Source organism: Bos javanicus, chromosome X (genome assembly GCF_032452875.1).
Source record: "Bos javanicus breed banteng chromosome X, ARS-OSU_banteng_1.0, whole genome shotgun sequence".
Taxonomy (NCBI): domain Eukaryota; kingdom Metazoa; phylum Chordata; class Mammalia; order Artiodactyla; family Bovidae; genus Bos; species Bos javanicus.
In genome coordinates this window covers 110,889,240-110,898,219 of record NC_083897.1, presented here as the reverse complement: position 1 = coordinate 110,898,219, position 8,980 = coordinate 110,889,240, and the positions used below count along the sequence as shown (strand labels likewise).

The following is an 8,980-nucleotide window of genomic DNA, read 5'->3' as shown; positions in this document are numbered from 1 at the left end:
TTGTATATTCTTGTCTCCTTTGTCAAAGGTGCCCATAAGTGTGTGGGTTTGTCCCTGGACTTTCTATCTTGTTCCATGTTTCAGTTCAGTTCAGTCGCTCATTTGTGTCTGACTCTTTGCAACCCCATGAACCACAGCATGCCAGGCCTCCCTGTCCATCACCAACTCCCAGAGTCCATCCAAACCCATGTCCATTGAGTCCGTGATGCCATCCAATCATCTCATCCTCTGTCATCCCCTTCTCCTGCTGCCCTCAATCTTTCCCAGCATCAGTATCTTTTCCAATGAGTCAGCTCTTTGCTTCAGGTGGCCAAAGTATTGGAGTTTCAGCTTCAAAATCAGTCCTTTCAGTGAACACCCAGGACTGATCTCCTTTAGAATGGACTGGTTGGATCTCCTTGCAATCCAAGGGACTCTCAGAAGTCTTCTCTAACACCATGGTTCAAAAACATCAATTCTTCGGCGCTCAGCTTTCTTCACAGTCCAACTCTCACATCCATACATGACCACTGGAAAAACCATAGCCTTGACTAGATGGACCTTTGTTGACAAAGTAATGTCTCTGCTTTTGAATATGCTATCTAGATTGGTCATAACTTTCCTTCCAAGGAGTAAGTGTCTTTTAATTTCATGGCTGCAATCACCATCTGCAGTGATTTTGGAGCCCAGAAAAATAGTCTGCCACTGTTTCCACTATTTCTCCATCTATTTGCCATGAAGTGATGGGACCAGATGCCATGATATTAGTTTTCAGAATTTCCCACAGTTTATTGTTATCCACACAGTCAAAGGCTTTGGCATAGTCAATAAAACAGAAATAGATGTTTTTCTGGAACTTTCCTGCTTTTTCGATGATCCAGAGGATGTTCCATGTTTATGACCCAGCAATCCCACTACTGGGCATATGCCCTGAGAAAACCACAATTCTAAAAGACACATGTACCCTAGTGTTCATTGCAGCAATATTTACAATAGCCAGGACATGGAACCAACCTAGATGTCCATCAAGAGATGAATGGATAAGGAAGTTGTTGTACATTTATACAATGGAATATTACTTAGCCATAAAAGGAACCAGTTTGAGTCAGTTGTAGTGAGGTGGATGAACCTAGAGCCTCTTATCCAGAGTGAAAAAAGTTAGAAAGAAAAAAACAAGTATTGTATATTAACACATATATATGGGATCTAGAAAAATGGTACTGATGAACCTAGTAGATGTCAACTACAAATTGGCACTTACCAAGAGCATTGCCAATGACTGAACAACAAAGACATTTGCCATCTGCCTCTGCGGAGATTGAACCCCATGTTGCTATAACTGTTGACTTCAACAACCCTTGACAGAGTTCAGGGTGGAATGAGGCACTCTGTACTCCAGGGAATCTGGTGCGACAAGTCTTTAGATAGTTGGATGCTTTTAGGAACAGATTTTATGATCTCAGTCCTTGCATTTTCTCATATATAGAGAACCACTAAATCCATTCATGGTGACATCAGATCCTCATGACTAGGAAAAAACCTTTTGTAAAATGTCCTTCATGGTATTGAATTCCCCTTTCATGAAAACCTTATATATTGGCTTTCCCCCACTGCCACTTTGAAGCAGTCTCTCAGAGCTATCTGAGATGCTGCCTCCCAGACTGCAGTCCTCACTTTGCCCCAATTAAAACTTAACTCGCAACTCTCAAGTTGTATATCTTTTTTTTACTCGACATAGAGAATGAACTTGTGGACACAATGGGGGAAGGTGAGGGTAAAACGAATTGAGAAAGCATCATTAACATACATACACTATCATGTGTCAAATAGATACTGGGAAGTTGCTAGATAGTATAGGGAGCTTAGCCTGGTGCTCTGTGATGAACTAGAGGGGTGAGATGGGGGAGGGGAGGGAGGGGAGGGAGGCAAGAGATATATATGTAATTATGACTGATTCGTGTTGGTGTACGGCAGAAACTAACACAAAATTGTAAAGCAATTTTCCATCAATTAGAAAAATAAATAAATTTTTTAAAAAAAGAATTGAAGGTAGACAATCAGAACTGGAGTTCCTTTTTCTGCATTAGTGCTTTTACCAGGAATTTGCGAAAATCTTTTTTGAAACATTAGTCTATCTGCAAGATATTGAGACCAATATTATCTAGATCTTTTTTAAAGGCTCTAGACTATGTCCTTAACAAAACATTTCAAAGAATTTAGGATTGTTAAGCTAAGGGCATCATAAAGTTGACCCAGGGTTACAAGTATGACTTAGAAATAACCTCCAGGTATTGATATTAGAAGTAGTCTAGGAATTATTTGATGATTCAACTATCACTGTGGCATTCTGCCATAAAATAACCCATAATCCCATTAACACTACATGAAAACATCTATTAAAAATAATTTGGGGTTTTTCTAGACTATAGCATGGCAGGGTTATGTATCTGTTAAAAAGTTTTCCAACTCTAACTTAAAATATACTATATAGAATGAGATAGGCAATAAAATACTTTTGAACTTTACATACACACATGCACATACACACAATGTATAGAGACATACAAATATCTATACACATATATAATACATTTAGTTCAGTTCAGTTCAGTTGCTCAGTCATGTCCGACTCTTTGCGACCCCATGAACCGCAGCACGCCAGACCTCCCTGTCCATCACCAACTCCCGGAGTTCACCCAAACTCACATCCATCGAGTCAGTGATGCCATCCAGCCATCTCATCCTCTGTCGTCCCCTTCTCCTCCTGCCCCCAATCCCTCCCAGCATCAGGGTCTTTTCCAATGAGTCAACCCTTCGCATGAAGTAGCCACAGTACTGGAGTTTCAGCTTTAGCATCATTCCTTCCAAAGAAATCCCAGGGCTGATCTCCTTCAGAATGGACTGGTTGGATCTCCTTGCAGTCCAGGGGACTCTCAAGAGTCTTCTCCAACACCACAGTTCAAAAGCATCAATTTTCAGCTTTCTTCACAGTCCAACTCTCACATCCATACATGACTACTGGAAAAACCATAGCCTTGACTAGACGGACCTTTGTTGGCAAAGTAATGTCTCTGCTTTTGAATATGCTACCTAGGTTGGTCATAACTTTCCTTCCAAGGAGTAAGCATCTTTTAATTTCATGGCTGCAGTCACCATCTGCAGTGATTTTGGAGCCCAAAAAATAAAGTCTGACACTGTTTCCACTCTTCTCCATCTATTTCCTGTGAAGTGATGGGACCGGATCCCATGATCTTCGTTTTCTGAATGTTGAGCTTTTTAAAACTAACATTAGAGAGCTAAGGATTTAGATTTTACTTTGAATGGTTTGATTAATGATGGTTTGGATTATCTATACATTTAGAAGTGTTGGTGGGATTCAAACCATTCAAAGTAAAATCTAAATCCTTAGCTCTCTAATGTTAGTTTTAAACTAACAGCTCCAAGCTTTTATTTTTATATTCTTAACGTTACAAATTAACATTACACTTGTGTCACAGAAAATTTGAAATATTGAGCACAGTTAAATACATTCACAATCCCAACTCCTTTAATGCTAAACATTTAGTTTATTTCAATTCTGAGTTTTCCCTTTAACCTTGGTGTTGGTTGTTGCTGGGTTATTTATTTATTTGCAAGTTTGTGTGGAGGTGTTTAAAGTGCATTTTCAATCAGGAGCTATATCATCTGTTTACAATATAGCTCTTGAAAAACAAAAGTAGTTTAGAATTATAAGCCAGAACAAACTCCAGTCATGAGATACAACAAACATCATGTGAAAGCAACAGCCTGATCTCTAGGTTATGAAAATTAGAATTAAAAAGTCACTACCCAGAAAACGTCCAGCTTTCTTACTTGGCAAAGCTTGGGTGCAACTCTATGAAAGATTTAATAAGCTGAATTTTTCCCATTGTGTAAACAAAATGATAAGACTAAATCTGTGCTTGGCAATTTCAATCTAAATTCATAGCTACACAAAACACCAGACATTGTGCATTTCACTTGTTAATATACCATATTTTCTCAGATAGTAGGAGGAAAGGCAAGGTAACTACAGAGAACAAGAATGTGGGAAGAAGAAATAGTGTACCTATATTTGACAATATAAAGTAATGGTGAAAAGAAAGCCTTAATTAATGCATCTCGGAAGGGCATAAAGACTATACTCTAACTTTGGAAAGTTAATTTAGAAAGACAGAGGGAGAGACTGAATAACTGCAATTTATCATGAAAAATACACATATGATAGAATGGTGAACAATGGAGAATTCATACCATATGTTATTTGGAAAAATCTGTTAGTTTTCTTTGTTAAGATTAAGGAAGAATATGTTTATCAATTTATGCCATCCTTCATACAGTTGATAACAAATTAATAATAGCATTCCTGGCTCTGCACTTACAAATTAGGACATCCTAATAAATGCTGATTAGCTCAGTCAGGGAGGTCAGTAAAAAACCTAAATCCTTTCTTAGTCATTTCTAATCTTGTACATTCTATTCTCCTTTTTTAGCATGTAAAGACAACATATTAAGTTGGCAGACATTGTTTATGAACCCCTGAAGTTAGCTGTATTTTGACCAGTTAAATTTCAGATTTATTGACTGGAATAGAATTTGCTGGGAGGCCAGGGATATTGGAGGAGTCCGTACTTGATGTTTTCTGAGAAGTCAAAAAAGAAGTCTCTTAGTTTCCAGTTAAATTGCATTTTTTAAATATACAGTTATTCCTTTATTTCTGTTTGCCCGTGCCCACTCAAAAGAAGACCATTAACATCTTCAGTTGTTTTATGCTCTTCTGTTTTGGTTTCCTTGATATGCTTTTCTTTATGAAGTGAGGATGTCCTCTTCACTCCTACTACAGGATTAGGTAGATTTTTTTTTGTCTACTTTCCCTGAAGGTCTATATGGTTGCTTTACCAGACTTGTTGAAGAATAGACTCTAAAGACAGTAGGCTTTGGTGGTGGTGAAATAGGAATAGGAATCCTTACACTCTATGTGACCTTTTGAAATTTCACTGAAATTTACCTGTGACTCAGAAACTTCAGTAGCCTGTATGTTGGTCACACATCCTGCTGTTCTAACTGGAGTAGAACTGTGTCTGTTCCAAGAGTTGTCAGAACAGTTCAATGGACCAGTCTTCAAGTTAAGACACAGGCTGACAGTTATCATGTTCATTGATAAGTAGAAGCTGTTGTCACTCAGAGATGTCACTTTAACACCATCGATTGAATGATTTTGCCTTTTTTCTGAAGCACGTGATTAGGTAGTAATTGAGGTTGATTTGGTTTTACATGCACTATAGCACTTTCCACATGAGTTTCAAATGACTTTCTGCTTATTGCTTGCCTATAAACTGTACCTGCAAAAAAATGAATACCATCAGGAGGATCAACAATGAGCTTATTAGAGTTTTTGGTTTTTTTAAACATTAAGTCAATCACTTGGATTATGTGAAATTCTTCCTTATTCTTCTCATTCTCCCCCCGCTGCCTTTTAATTCTACTGTGAGTCAGTTTTCTCTCTGCCCCTGGATGAAATTCTTCACATGCCCCCTAGTTTTTCCAGTCCTTCTTAACAAATTAAAAAAAAAAGTATTTTAATCTCTTTAAAGCATCTACAAGTTCATCACATAATGACTTAACTCCAGTCTGCTAAGTCACTTCAGTCGTGTCCGACTCTGTGCGACCCCATGGACTTCAGCCTACCAGGCTCCTCCGTCCATGGGATTTTCCAGACAAGAGTACTGGAGTGGGTTGCCATTGCCTTCTCCGAGTGTTATTTCAAATGCCAAACTTATTCAGACTCACCCTTTTATCCTTCCTAAGCATAGACCTCCTCCAGTTCTGGAAGCCTGCAGAAGGACAAGAATAGGAGCTAGCTTCTTCTCTTAGTTGTTTGCTACTTACTATATGGCTCACCCCAGGGCAATGGTGGAAAAGACACAAATTTAAGTGGTTGATTCATTCAGAATTCTGTTGGGGTACTCTGGTAATAGTACTTTTCCAAAGATACCCCTTTCCTTCCCATACAGAGCATTTCTAGGACCTTCAGTAATTTTCCAGTTGAAGAACTCCCATTTTAACTCCTTGATTAGGGGAATGCCTTTTGTCTGGCTGACTATACACAACTTTACCTTTGGCCTCTTGGCTTTCATCTGCTTGTAATTGGGCTTCCTACGTATTCCAACTAGTCCTCTCAGTTCAACTGAGTTCAGTCGCTCTGAGTTGGAGTAAATATTGCTGCTAAGTCACTTTAGTCGTGTCCAACTCTATGCGACCCCAGAGACGGCAGCCCACCAGGCTCCCCCGTCCCTGGCATTCTCCAGGCAAGAACACTGGAGTGGGTTGCCATTGCCTTCTCCAGTGCATGAAAGTGAAAAGTGAAAGTGAAGTCGCTCAGTCGTGTCCGACTCTTAGCGACCCCATGGACTGCAGCCTACCAGGCTCCTCCGTCCATGGGATTTTCCAGGCAAGAGTACTGGAGTGGGGTGTCATGGCCTTCTCCAATGGGACTGTGCTGCTGCTGCTGCTGTTGCTGCTAAGTAGCTTCAGTCGTGTCCAACTCTGTGCGATCCCACAGACGGCAGCCCACCAGGCTCCCTGTCCCTGGGATTCTCCAGGCAAGAACACTGGAGTGGGTTGCCATTGCCTTCTCCAGTGCATGAAAGTGAAAAGTGAAAGTGAAGTCGCTCAGTCGCGTCCGACCCTCAGGGACCCCATGGACTGCAGCCCACCAGGCTCCTCCGTCCATGGGATTTTCCAGGCAAGAGTACTGGAGTGGGGTGCCATTGCCTTCTCCAGGAGTAAATATTAAGAAAACCCAAATTGGATCCCTTTTTCAAGGCCATATTTAGTCTCCAGAAAAACAGCACCTCTTCCCCACTTTTTTGAAAGAGGAGCTGGCTTCCTGGGCAGCCTTCTAAATTCTGCCAAGAGCAAGAGGTGGTACCAGCCATAGACCTTGCCTTTGAAATTCATAAGCAGAAGTCAGATGCTTGTCCTTTTGTTCCTCTTGCTTTTGGAAATTATAAAGAGTTTTAATAGATTCCAAATCTCCTCTCACTTGAGTTGAGGGGAAGTCTCAGTACAATTAAAATTTTCTTGAAATAAATCCTCACTACTCTATACTTCTACATCACCTAGTCAAAGTGAAAGTGTTAGTCACTCAGTCATGTCCAACTCTGCAACCCCATGGACTGTAGCCCAGCAGTCTCTTCTGACCATGGAATTCTCCAGGCAAGAATACCAGAGTGGGTTACTATGTAGGGGATCTTCCCAATCCGGGGATCAAACCTGGGTCTCCTGCATTGCAGGCAGCTTCTTTACTATCTGAGCCACGAGGGAAGCCCTGCAGAGTAGCTAAAATGAAAAAGAAAATACTAAGTGTTTTGAGGATGTGGAGCAACTGGAGCTCTCATATACTACAAGTAGGAGTATACATTGATATAACTAGAAAATGCTTTGCTATTATATACTACAGCTCAGTTCAGTTCTGTTCAGTTCAGTCACTCAGTTGTGTCCGACTCTTTGTAACTCCATGGACTGCAGCACTTCAGGCTTCCCTGCCCATCACCAACTCTAGGACTTTGCTCAAACTCATGTCCATCGAGGCAGTGATGCCATCCAAACATCTCATCTTCTGTTTTCCCCTTCTCTCGCCTTCAATCTTTCCCAGCATCAGGGTCTTTTCCAATGAGTCAAGTGGCCAATGTATTGGAGTTTCAGCTTCAGCATCAGTCCTTCCAATGAATATTCAGGATTGATTCCCTTTAGGATTAATTGGTTTGATCTCCTTGCATTCCAAGGGACTCTCAAGAGCCTTCTCCAACACCACAGTTCTATATACTATAGAACTCTGCACAGCTTTCCAATACTATAGCTAAACATATCTATTCTCTTTGACTTAGCAGTTCTACTCTTTAGGCATATATCTAACAGACATGCACATATATGTTCAACAAAAGTGTGTTTGTAGAAGCCCTATTTGTAATATCTCCAAATTGAAAATTGCTTAATTTTCCAACAATAATAGAAGGAAAAAAATAAGTTGTGGTATATATATTCACACAATAGAATTTAACATTGAGAATGGTAATTCTACAACTGTACACACCAGTATATCAAAAACACAATATTGAACAGATATGCCAAGTACAAGAGTATACTGTCTTACACCATTTATATAAAATTCTTAACACAGGCTACATTATTCCATGTTATATGTTAGAGTTCAAAAATGGTGCTATGGTTGGCTGGAAGAAGTTTGAAGGAGCAGTCTGTGGCGTTAGTAATGTTCTGTTTCTTAATCTGATTCTAGCATTATGGGTAAATTTAGTTTATAAGATTTTATTGAGCTGCACACTTATAATATATGCACTTCTCTTTTGGCTACACTAATTCAGTAAGAAGTATAAAACAAAACAAAAGCAAAACAATAAGAACAAAATTAAATATCTTGACTTTTTAATCTCATGTTCTAATCTGATCTGGAGGTGGGTGATCTATTAATGCTGGAAGATCTAGCATTGGGCCACCCACTTTGTAAATCCTACATAGATGAGCCAGGTCCTTGGCTTAGATCCTGCAGTTACCAGGCAACTATTATTCTCTTCTCAGCCTTTGTGGCCTCTTTCTGAGCCTACAGGAAGAATTGCATTTATCATCCTGTTACAAAAATGATATGCTTGATACAAGCTATCAGAAGCTTGGGGACACAAATGAGGACTCTGCACATGCACATGTAGGTCACAAGGTTCCAAAAGCTTTAAAAAGAGTAAAACCTTAAAAATGAGAATGAAGTGACAATTGTTTCTACATTAACTTTAAGGGCCACAATTCCAGACTCCTTCTGCCCCGATCTTTTGGTAATATCTTTTTAATTCACATGAGGTATGACTGACACAGCAATGAAGCTAAACTGGGAGGGCTTTGTGGAAAATATGTCAGAGGCAAAAGAGATTTAACCTACATTAGTCTTTTTCAATTCTTTTATCATGATGCA

General features: G+C 39.7%; 1 pseudogene; it reads right to left on the bottom strand.

Moving 5' to 3' along the window:
- Window positions 1–4,561: 4,561 nt before the first annotated feature.
- Window positions 4,562–8,980, bottom strand: part of LOC133242654 (poly(A) polymerase alpha-like) — a 29,013-nt pseudogene continuing 24,594 nt past the window's right edge.